The sequence below is a fragment of the Equus quagga genome, chromosome 8 (assembly GCF_021613505.1).
Source record: "Equus quagga isolate Etosha38 chromosome 8, UCLA_HA_Equagga_1.0, whole genome shotgun sequence".
NCBI lineage: Eukaryota > Metazoa > Chordata > Mammalia > Perissodactyla > Equidae > Equus > Equus quagga.
The window spans coordinates 47,072,298-47,085,619 of NC_060274.1; positions in this window are offsets into that span (position 1 = coordinate 47,072,298).

The following is a 13,322-nucleotide window of genomic DNA, read 5'->3' on the forward strand; positions in this document are numbered from 1 at the left end:
CACTAGACTGTCTGGCTTCTTCTTACTTCTCTTATGTCTCCTACTAAGATTCCCCTTCTCAGTGTTCTATATCCACATGGCCTTCCTGCCATTTCTCAAACCTGGCAAGCACCTGTTCATTCCAGAACTCTTCCTTCTGTTTGCCTCACCCTGGGATGGCCTTCCGCCAGATACCAGCAGACTTTGTTTCTCCCAAAACCCCTTCTAATCCCTCTTCAATGTTGCCTTCTAAGTGAGACTTGCATTAAGACCATTTTAAAATTTGCAACTTTTACTTCCTGAGATTTCTTAGTCTTTTTCTGTGGTTCATGTTTCTCCCTAAACTTATAAGTTTCTAAATTTACACAAGTTTTGCTAACTATCTGTGCCCACTTCATCCTCCCACCCCATCAAGATGCAAACTCCACAAGGACAGAGACTTTTGTCTTTTGTATTCATTATTATATCATCAGAGACTATGATCAGTAATGGCACATAGTAGGCACTTTATAAAATTTCAAGCAGATGGAAGATATTGTATCACAAGGTACTATGGACAAATTAGGGTAGCAATGTGATATATAGAAAGCTGGATGAGGAACATCTTTCACAACCATCAGTGCATTGCTGAAGGTGCATACAAACCCATTTGGATATTACAGCAGAAGTGATTTTATGAGTGTCAAGCCACATGAAACTCTGGCCATTCTCTTTACTCTTCCTCCCCCAAACCCTCACTTTATGATGGACACAGTCACATCTTCTCTTTTTTGACATCTGGCTGGAGGCTGGCTATGCCAGGTTCGGTAGACTCAACTTGGTCTGTGTAACATTACGTTTCTTATTTATAATCATGTTTCAGACTTTCTTGAAAGCCTGAAGTGAATATTGTTTTATGTGGATATGTACACTTTGGAGAACAATGCTTTTTCTATTTATCATGAACACTACTTCTTTCCCTTATAGACTCAGCGTATTTCGGCCCACTATCGCCACTTTCATCTTTCCTGAAGAGGAGTGCTTCATTCAGCTCCATGCTTGTTCCTAGACAGAGGCCAGATTCTCATTATGCTCCTTGTTCTTGTTAGAGTCTTCCTTTTAAAGCCAAATTCTAAATCTGGTGGTGTGTGAGGCTCTTGGTCAAATTCCTGCAATCTCTCATTTGTTTATTTCATGTGGGAGATGAACTGAGGACGAAGTTTCTCTCCTGCCATACAAGATTGTGAAGAATTCATTATTTGAGAATCTAAAATATCCTTATTTATTTTCATACAGAAAACAACTATCATCTTTAGATTGCCAAACTTATTAAACCTATGTATTACAGATTATCTTTCAAATCTTGAATATAAAGTATTAAGATATCTACTTCCATCTCTGGAGATGTTCAATGAATTGGGATTTCAGTATGAAGAGTTGATGTATAAGGTGATATCTTATTGTAGTTTTGATTTGAATTTCCCTAATAATTAGTAATGTTGAATACCTTTTCATGTGCCTGTTGGCCATCTAAAAATCTTCTTTGGGAAAATATCAATAAGATATCACCTTACACCTATCAGAATAGCTATTGTTAAAAAGAAAAGAAATAACAAGTGTTGGTGAGGATGTAGACAAAAGGGAACCCTCATACACTATTGGTGAGTATTCAAACTGGTGCAGACACTATGAAACCATATGAAGATTTCTCAGAAAATTAAAATAGAAATACCAGGGCCAGCCTCATGGTGTAGTGGTAAAATTCATGCACTCTGCTTTGGCGGCCTGGGGTTCACAGGTTCGGATCCAAGGTGCAGACTTATACACTGCTCATCAAGCCTTACTGAGGCGGCATCCCACATACAAAATAGAGGAAGATTGTCACAGATGTTAGCTCAGGGCCAGCCTTCCTCATCAAAAAAAAAAAAAAATAAGAAGAAGAAGAATAAAAATAAACATAGAAATACCATATGATCCAGCTATTCCACTTTTGGATATTTATCCAAAGAACATTAAAACACTAATTCAAAGAGATATGTGTACCCCTATGTTCATTGAAGCATTATTCACAATAGTCAAGACTTGGAACCAACCTAAGTGCCCATGAATGGTTGAATGAATAAAGAAAATGTGATATATATATATATAATGGAATACTACTCAGCCATAAAGAAGACGAAATTGCTCCATTTGACACAGTGTGGATGGACCTTGACCGTATTGCATTAAGTGAAATAAGTCACACAGAGAAAGACAATTACCGTATGACTTCACTCACATGTAGAAGATAAACAAACAGAAAGACATGTAGTTATGGAGAATAGAATGGTGGTTACCAGAGAAGAAGGGAATAGGGGGAGGGCAAAGGGGCACATATGTATGGTGACGAATGGAAACTAGACTTTTGGTGGTGAACATGATGCAGTCTATACAGAAGCTGAAATGTAATGATTTACACCTGAAATTTACACAATGTTATTAACCAATGTGACCTCAATAAAATTAAAAAACAAAGAAATAAAAAAGAATTGATGTATAAGAATAAGAATTTATACAGACAAAAGATAAAAAACCTGACCAGAAGAGAGGCAGCTTTCAATGGCTGGTTGACTTGATTCGAAGTGCTGTATCTTCCTGAGAGTTGTGTGAGGTAATATGAGACAAATTAAATTATCACCCTTCTCACCAATGGCTTTGTTATCCCCTAGGTAGAAAAATGAAAAATTACCGGTGTAAGCTACAAATTATAGTAATTTACCTTTCAGCTTTGTATATATTGACATTTGTAGAAATTCCTTTTAGAGTCTAGCAATAGTTTTTAAGGTTATGAGAGGCATTTTATAGTGTTTAAAATTTTCAAAACTGAAATCAGACAGATCCGGGTGTGAATCCACTCTTCAACCTTCTAGGTGCATGATGTAAAGAGTTAGAATTCCATACATAGGTTTTCTTATCTGTAAAATTAGAAACTACCTCCTAAGGTTCATAACTGATTGAGAAAATGTTTATAAATAACTTATCAGAGGTGGTAAACAGCAGGCTTGAAATGTGTGCTGATGATTACTGGAATATTTTTCATGTGATAATTGCTATTTCAATGAAATTGAGGCAACTGAGTATTGAATTCCTATCTGGATACCATCATACAATGAGCACCTCCTCCATTATTTTGTTAAAATTTTTTCAGAAAGGTTTGGAACAGAGTTGGTCAATGCAGTTTCTATAGATTTGGTGTCATTGTTTGAATATCAACTCCAGCAATTTTCTATTTCAGCAGAAATATGTGGCTACCTGGACAAGAAAAAAAGGGAAGAATCAATCCAACTTGCAGAATCTTCTATTTTATTGGAAAAAATAAAGTTAGAATCAGTGTGTTCAGTTAAAGGTGGACCAATAATTCATTCCTTGGATCAGAAATTGCACATTTTTAAGCATAAACTGTATCCTTCCTAAAAATCAATTGAATAAGTATGGACTGCTTTATGATATCAAATATATATTAGGTTTTCTTACAGAATAAACTTCTCCTCCACAAGAGATAATATTTAAACCTTTTTCTATCATTAGCAAAGCACATACAGCACCTCTTTAGCCAGTGAAGAACAATGATAGGGTTTTAGCTCTTAGGGGATGCTTTTAGTGTCTCATCCCAATTTGAGACAAGGAAAAAAAAAACCCACACAGGGAAATGCACTATAGGACTCCTTGAGTTACACCCAAAAGCAAAGTTACCATAATCATGATCTGTGTGCCTGTTCATATTAACGCTCCCTGGAATATTCCTTAAAAGTCGCAGTAGAAAAATACATCTGAGATATGAGCACACTTTAACAGGAAAATTTTAAAACCTAGAGCAGTCCATGGGACTTAATTCTCTGGAAGATGAGATTAAAGTGACACTTTGCATGCATTAGGAAAGGGAGAGGCACCAAGCATAGTCTGAGCATTTGCATGGCTGTTTTTATTCCACTAAGATGCAGAAGTAAAACCCCAGGCCTGGTGGGTCTAGTTTCGGATATCGCATCAATATTTCCGTGCACGGAATATTAGAAAGTGATTAGCAACTCTCTGTGCTTTCATCACAAGAGTGTTATTTTCTCCTCTCTCAGGGACAAAGCCCAGGCAGCTGCACCCTGTTATTTTATGAAGCTGTGGTGGAGTATCTGGAGATTTTGTCATCTTAATCTGCTCCATTTCAGTGAAATAATAAATGCTTAGGGGAAATTTCAAAAAAGAAAGGAAGCAAAGTAACACTACAATCCAAAACCTAAGACATTAAGAAAATCTCTGTTCCTCAAACCTTCGATTTATAAACAACAACAGCTGGTGAAAAGAAAGATTTTATTCACACACACATACATGTGTGCATATAGACCTACATTCATATCTTGTCTTAGGATATGCATACACACAGACAGACAGACAGACATGTCTGTCTACATACATCCTTTGTTTCATTTTTTATAAATTTTAATTTGTGTAGCGTGATGTGAAAAGGTAGATTCAGAGAGCACTGTGAATCTATTCAGTGTCACAAACCTTCTTCTTAATACACGATTGATTTACGGAGTCCAAAATGAAGCAATGTGTCCCAAGAGAGTGGTAAGGAGAGCTTATGGGATCTTATGTTAGTAGAAATTGTGACCCTATGCATGAAAACCCCAAATATTTGGAGTTTTTCCATTTGGGAAAGGAAAATTTACAAGTTTGAAGTAAGATTTTTATTTGATGACACTTTAAAATTAATATGATATTATTTCCCAAAACTTTTGGAGAAGGCTGACACCCACCTCCTCCAATCTCTCTCTCCTGGTGCATGTTCATGCCTATTGTCACCAGTTCTCAAAAATCCTTGAGCTCTGGTCTCCTTACTTTTCCAGTTATATTTTGTTGTCTAAGAAGGAAACATGGAGAACAGAGGCCCAGGATGGGTAGGTGTCAAGAGACCTTGAAGCAACTGACCAGGAAAACACCTCCATGACCTTTGCAGCAGTTTAGACTGTTCACAGGCCCCTCGGATCCATGATGCTAGTTGAAGAGACATAGTTTCAGAGCCAGGGGCTTTGGTCTGATTACCGTGGAATAAGGGGTAAAAAACAGATGAAGTAGTTCAGCAAAAGTGCATTTACCTCTCTGTCCTTTTCTTTATCCAGGTTTCTTTATTCATGGAATGCTGGGGGAAGATAGAGGAGGGATATTTAAAAATCCTTTCTGCTATATAACCTTCTTTACTTTTACTATTTTTCATCAACATTTAATTTTGAAAAAAGTCAAACAAATGGAAGTTTGAGGAAAATAGTAAAATGATCATCTATACCCATCTAGGTTCAACAATCATGGACATTTTGCAATAATTGCACTATATGTATATTTCTATAAATCTACATCTATCTTTCTGTCTATCTGCCCTTAACAGAGTGTTTCTAAACCAAAGAATAAAGTAAATTTCACATATCACATGACATTTGTTATTGCATTTCTTTAAACTAATTTATTCTAAAATAGCTACCCTACTTTTATTTCAAGGTATTGATTGTGGAGGGTATTGACTGTGTTAACTACCCCCTATTCTGGACTTGACTGGGTGCTTCCCCATGGTGCCGCCCACTTTGCTCCTCCATACCCTGATTTCCTGCAACTGCTAAGCATGATCTAAATACTCGATTAGATTAATATTTAAATTTGGGGCAGTAATACTTCATAGGGAATGCCGTTCACATCATAGTGTAGATATTTTAAGAACTAATTGGTCAAATCTCTGATTTTCAAGAAGTGTAGAGTAAGATTCAGAAAACAAGTAGTGACCTACTTTATGTCACACCCTTAGTGGTGACTTTCTGAATATGGTGAAGCAATAAGATGAGCTTAAGCACCTCCTTCTGAAGATCAGTGCATAAGAAAAGCAGTCTGTGGAGCCACAAGTCCCTTACTCCACTGGAGCTGCAGAAGCATTTTCTTCCTCCTTTGCCAATCCTGTCATCAGTTCCCCTACCTTGGACATCCAGAGTAAAGAAGTCAAAGGCCATCTTAACCTAATATAATCTTCCCATGTTTATAGATCTTACGGGTAGGACAGGTTCAAAACAATGACCTGACTCAAGTTCCTGGCTGCTAAATTCTTACTCACTCATATGGCTAAATCCATGGTTCTTATGTCTAGCATGCAGTAGCATCCTCTTCAGGGCTTGTTAAAACACATATGAGGGGCACCACTCTCAAAGTTTCTGACTCAGCAGATGTGGATAGGGGCCCAAGAATTTGCTTGTCTAACAAGTTCCCAAGTGAGGTGGATGCTGCTGGTCCAGGGACCACACTTTGGGAACATCAGGCTACAGGCTACAGAGTCCCATGTTGGAATTCTTTGAAAGTCATCCTTTAGGCCAATTTCACTTGTTAACATCTTTAATAAATCAGAAGTGACGGAAATTTTAGGAAATGCAGTTCTAAGACCTGTCTTGAACTTATGAGTTTCCACTCCATATTTAAATGTTGGGTAACTTCCTACTTTAGTCTGTTTCTTCACCTGTTAAACGATAATGCTTATACCAGATTATCTCACAGGTTGGATAGAGATCGACTAGGTAATGTATGTGATACTTTTCAAACTATAAATAGCTAAGCTCTGTAAAATACCACTAAGAGATGAGCTTCCCGATGTCAGAGTCCTGTTGAAGCAGAAACTTGGCAAGAGGGAGCAGGCCGGACCTGGTGTGACGGATGGACCTAGGGCTGGGCCATGCCACAATGAAGAGACTTAATAATTACTTGCAACTGGTCCTGGGAGCAGACACAGAGAAAACCGGTAGTAAGAAAGGTGAGATGAGGAGGAGGCAACCACAAATTTTACTTATTTCCCAATCTTAGTGGCAATTAATATTAGGGGGAGGGAAGGAACAAAAGGAAAACACATTAAAATGCATCACCACTAGGTAGGATGGTTAGATATACATTTTTCTCAATTCCAAAATTATTCCCTGTATGCAAATTAAAGTACCATTGAGAAATACATGAATTCTACTAAGTTACATTTTCAGTATATGGCGAGTCCTCCTAAAATGATGAAAAGAAGAATCTTGGCATAATGAGCTTTTGCACTGGACAGAACTCCCTTCTCGTGCCATTCCCACCAGTCATATGGCACATGACAAGTTATGGAAACTTTGCGAGTCTTAGTTTTCATAGCTCAAATATTTAATAATGCTTTCTGGGGTAGGTGACTTTTCTGTGAAAGTACCTAGCAGAGTACCTCTACACAATGAGTATTCAGTAGCAGTCAATGGATATATTTGTCTTATACACTGTTAGAAGAATGAATTATATTACTTCCTAGATAAAGTTCATTACATGAAATATATCAAAAGGTCAAAGGAAAATCTAGGTACTAATTATATTTATAGATTTTGAAGCAACTGTTGTATTCTATAAACTTTTGGAATTATTTATATTGCCCTCCTCCAAGTCAACTTTAATGCTGATATGACTGATGATGTTTCTGTTTTCTTATTAAGGGATTTTTGAGCTTTACGCTGAACAACTCATCCCAGACTGACGAGGCCATAAAATACAATACTTGTTTTCTTTAATTTATCATTTATGGTCTGAATGTTCCTTCGTGTTTCTCACTGTGATGGAGAGTGGCTGGAACAGGAAAGCTACTTGACTGGTTACAGATCCACCCTCATGTTTACCCAGACCTGGAGATGCATTCCAGACAGCCCAATGGGAACTTGTGACAAGAGATTGCTTGCTTCGTTGCCCATCCTTGCAACTGACTAAAAGCCACAATTTGAGGTCCCTCAGGCTGGAAGCTATTCCCTTAACTTTTTGCTTTTGCCCAAGGATTGGCAAAATTTCACATGTAAGGGCATATGTCTCTTCACAGATGTTGTCATGACAAAGTTTATTGATGGCTACTTCATTGTTTTCTATGGTTTGCCAAACAGATGGCATCCTGAAATGAAATCACAGCTAATGGCAGAGCTAAAAGCTATGGTGATAAGAATGAATGGAATGAAAAAGACTTAACAGGAGAAATGAGGGACTCTAGGAAGTATAGAAGTCACTAATTAAAAATCAGCGATCCCTTGACAATTAAACAGTGAAATCAAAATATCAATACCTAAAGCTAATTTTAAACAAAGAATCATCCATTTTGGTGACTGTGCTCTTCTAGTAGCACACATTAGGTTTCAATAAAGAATTTCAAGAATTTCAAAGGTTTCAGAAAGTCAATATTAGTTAACAGCAATATTTGAATTAATTGTTTAGGCATACTCTTTGTTTTGGCATATTATGGAAAAACTCATTGAACAATTTCTTCATGAAAAGTCACTTAGAGAAGAATCAATTGACTTGTAAAATGGAACTGCGTTGTGTGCACAGAGCATGGCACCTGTAATCTGTCTTGCTTTCTAACTATCATTTGAAAAAATGGGAAACAAAAAGAAGTAAGAAGCTAATTTAAAGCAAAGGAAGAAAGAGTGAATGGTTTAGGCATTTTCTCTGGAAAATTATCAATCCGTGGGCAGCCTGATGGGGAGTCTTGAGGGAGGAACCATTTACACAAAGAGATTTATCAGACCAGGCACCGCTGCATGTGTAGGAGATAATGATGATGCTAAAAAGAAAGAATTGATTCTGGAGCAGAGAATAGAGCTCATTTGAGATAAGGAACGGAGCTTCATTAAATAAATAAAATGAAAAATAACAGAGTGTGGGCAATATTGTAACTTCTTCAAAAATTTGGGCTAATGATATTTGGAATTTGTCACTTGTAGTACAAGATGGAGTTTGGTTATAATTAATCAAAAGTTTAAAAGTGCAATATGTTCAAAAGTGCAGAATGTTTCAAAGGGTCTGGTCAGCAGGTTGCTTGTTGTGAAGATGGTGGCATCTAGGACGGGGGGTTCAGAGATGCAGAGTGCAGTTAGGCGCAGGAAGCAGAAGCATTACCCACATCCTCTGTCAGCCAGGGTCCTACCCAAGCCTCTGGCTTCCGTTTTCCAAGGCAATGGCTCCGCAGAACATTAAAGGAAAGAATAACGCCAACCTGGTTTACAGATGTTACCCTCTGTTCTGCAGAGCTTTGACCAGGGGATGCGTGTCTGCGTGTGTGTATGTTTCTTCTTTTGAACAGGAAACTAGTTCTCAGTGATTACTTTGCATGGAAAATAGATTTTGAAATTCACCTCAGAAGCATCTCTCTTAGGGATGGCTGCAAGATAATGATCTTGCCCTTTCAAACTCCTCTTTATTCAACTAATTTTTCTTTATTTTTTAAACTCAGTAGTTTGGCCAATTATACCACCAGTAACAGTCTTGGGTGCTACTGTTTTATAATTAAGATAATTTCTTTATGGTCAGCTCTTTAATTAAGTCATTCAGGAAGCTGTCATTGCGCGCTCCGCGTGTTCCACATTGCTTCCTCCCAATCAGCGGCATTTAAGCTTGGCCTTGGTGGGCGCTGAAGGAGCCTTAGGGAGTGAACCCTGCTGGCTCCTCAAACCCCTCTCGAGGCCGTGCAGGGGAATGAGCAGCTCCCCTTGGAAGGACTGAGGGTTTTCACCGGAGAGCTAGGTTTCAATCAATGTGTGTGTTGGCAAATAATGTAAGCTCTAGGGAAACCGTCTGTTGAATTATGTCTTAGGAATAAATACCCAGGAGTCGGATTAATAGGTCAAAGATCAATAACTTTCTCTTAGTTCTTGAAATATATTCCCATTATGTTTTTAAAACTTGTGTCAATTTGCAATGTTATTGGGAAGGAATTAGTGTGATTCTGTGTGTCTCGTTTTGAATTAAATCCTAACATGTATTTAGATTTATGTTAATTTAATAGGCATAAAATTAAATTTCATTGTTGCTTAAATTCCTATGCTTTCATTACAAATGTTCTTGGACATTTTCCATATTTTTTTTATTCTTCCTGTTTCCTAATTTGTGATGCTTCCACTCATAATAATCACCCATGTATCTATGGGAGTGTTGATAATTTTCTTACAATTTTAAAACCATTACTATTCTTCTGAAAATGATACTTGCTAATTGCAAAAACAATAAATATGTATAGAGAAGCATAAAGAAAAGGTGCGATGCTATCATCATACAGAGGCCTGGTGCTGAGTAAGCGGTGGATTACGAATGCAGACAAATCTGCTTCCTCTCCTATTAGTTGTCACCTAAGGGAGGATAGCAGTGAAGAAGGTAGGGTGACTTAGAAGTTCCACATTCTAGGTAATTGCTGTTAAGTCTTTGGTGACAATTTGTGATATATATTTTGTAAATAATTACCCATTTTCTTTTTTCTTGTTTATGTGAAGTTTACTTTTTCTATTCAAAAGTCAGTTTGCTGTAAAATTTAACAATGTTGCTTAAAAGTGACTTGGGTGGGAATTTAGAGTTGTTTGAATTCTGTGGAATAACCACATGCCCCTGCTCCATTGATGTCAGACCTGGCCATTAGACTAAGGAAGTGAGGTTGCTACATTCAAGATGAAGCTTCAAGACGTCATGTGGTTGTGCTGTGTCCCCTTTCCTCCTCTTGTGGTGGAAATGTCTGGACCGGATCTGCTCTTTCAGCCTGGACCCTCAAAGGCTAATGGAATAGCAGCCCAGCTGATCTGTGATGTATATGTAGCATGAGTGAGAAATATATGTTTTGCTTCTATAAATCATTCAGATTTTAGAGATTATTTTCACCACATAACTTAACCTAAGCTGTCTGATAAAGTCACATGCCTTCTGAAAGGCGTTGCATAATTCCTGTTACATTTCTTTTTGGTTACTATGCGTTTGTGTCACTGCTGTAACCAACACACATTGTTTTATTCTGTCTCCTTATTGACAGTTGTTCATACAATAAAAGCTGATTTGTACTTATTATTATTATTATTTTTATGTTCCAAGCAAATATCTATACTGTGGATAACATTTGTCTGTTCTTCATTTCTCCCGTAGTGTCATTACCAGGTGGTCACCACTCCCTATACGCTCAAAACCTTCAAAAGGAAGCCTTGAGTTCAGATTCCCCTTTTGAGAACTAACAGCATACTGTATATCTCAGCCTTGATTTTCCTAAGTTCAGCAATGAATCTATTAAAAAAAAAATTCTTGATTTTATTCCCAAATGTCTTTTTCTTTCCATATCCTCTATCCTAAATAACAGCAATACCAACACCCAGTCACCTAAGCCTCCAGTGTGGGAGCCATGCTTTGACTCGCCCTTGCATTCCATCAGCAAATCTCATTTATTCTACCTTCTATACTCCTTTAAAACATGTCATCTTCTTACATTTACACTGTGTCTGCCTTATTTCAGTCCCTTATCATTAATTACTTAAATAGTTATGATACGATCAGCTATCTCCAACCCTCCAACCCTTTCTTTACATCACCCCCAAGGGTGATTTTTCTACAATCCATTTTTATTACTTTTAATAATTTTCTATGATTTCCAATTGTTTCCAGGATAAACTCATTGAACTGTATTTTGTCCTAGTTGACAAAAACATTTTAGATTTATGATTGCATTACTCATTGTTTGAAGTCCAATAAACTTATTTTAATGATGAAAGACAAGGTAGGGAAATAGGCTTATTAGGGTTCTATCTCCTTGGGAATCAGAACTAGCAGGTGGGATCTGTGATGGCATGGGAAATAAAATGGGATATCTCATGGCTGCCCTTGAAGATGTGACACCTGGCTAAAACAGTATTTATCTACTATCATAAGCCTTTCATGCATTACTACATAAAGTCCTTAGCTGCAAGAAATTAGGAACCTTGAAATTCTCACTGCTACGTAAAACTCCCATGGCTTTGCCATATATATCTCAGGAGAACTAACAACAACTTCTCCCTGTCAGTACACAAACAGGTTCAGATGGCTGTCCTCCTCTTCCTGGGAAGACAAAAAGACAATTGCAGACTTTAAGAGTTGATCATAGTATATAATATATAGGCTCTTCCTTGATATAATTAATGTTTACTTATCTTGCCTTATTTCCAACCTCTCTTTTTTAATCAGCAATATTAATATTGTCTAAAATTTGTTGGATTTTGGTCATATCTTTTGCCTTGGTCTTTACATGTGCTTTTCTTTTTACTTAGAATTCTATTTCTGCTCTTTTTGTCTAAGTGCCTATCATCCATCAAAATTTAAATTAAGTGTCAATTACCTTATACCACACGACTCATTGCCATTCCCTTGAAGCATGTTGATATCTACATTCCTTCTGTACTTACTATATATTGTACATATTTGCCTCAAAATGTTTAGTGTGTTTTGAATATTGTTTCACATATTTTTCTCACTGATTAGATTATGAGCTCCTTAAAAAAAAAAGTTTTTGTCTTTTTCATCTTGTCCAAACAGACACTCAATAAACGTTTGCTGTTTAAAAGAAGGAAGCAAAATTTGCAAACCTGTGGGCCTCTATATTCAAAAGATCAAAGAAAAACACCTCTATTTTACTAAAACATTTTTAAAACATCTACCAGGTTTGTGTAGTATTTCTTAATAATCAAAGGTAGGTTACCTTACAAAAACAACTGACTAGTTATAGAGAAAGTACCATTTATTATTTATCTTTTGACTTGTATTGTGAAAATATTCAAGCATATAGAAAAGAAAGAGACTATAATAATAAACGTACTCATCTGTTGATTTAATAATTGATACCATGTTTATCTGTATATACCATATGGTTTTTGTTTTGTTTGTTTGCTGAAATATTTTAAAATCTGTTCTATCATCTCTAATTCTGAATTATTGAGGTCCTTTTGGTTGATGGTGTTCTTGCACTCTTCAATGTTCTTTCTTGTTTTATCTGTAGTTTTTCTATCAATTGTTAAGAGAGGAAAGTGGAAGTTTCCAACTATGGTTATGGATTTGTCTACTTCTCCTTTCAGTTCTATCAGTTCTAATTTCATGTCTTTTGAAGCTTTTATGTTTGGTGCATATAAATTTAGGATTGCTATCATTTCTTGGGGCATCAGCCCTTTTATCATTATACTGTGTCTTTCATTGTCTCTGGTAACTTTTGAAATCTACTTTATGTGTTACTGTATTGGTATTCCCACTTTTCTTTGATTAATATTTCTCTGATGTATCTTTTTCTATCCCTTTACTTTCAGCCTGTGCAGATTGTTATATTTGAAGTCACTTTCTTGAAGACAGCATATAGTCAGGCCATGTTTTGTAATCCACTCTACTAATCTTTATCTTTTAATTGGTTTATTTAGATCTTTTAACTATAATGTAATTATTGATGTGTTGGGCTTAAGTTTTCTATTTTATGTTTTCTTTTCTATTTTTCTTTCTGTTTTAGTTCATCTGATTTATTTTTCCTTCTTTTTTGTCAGTTA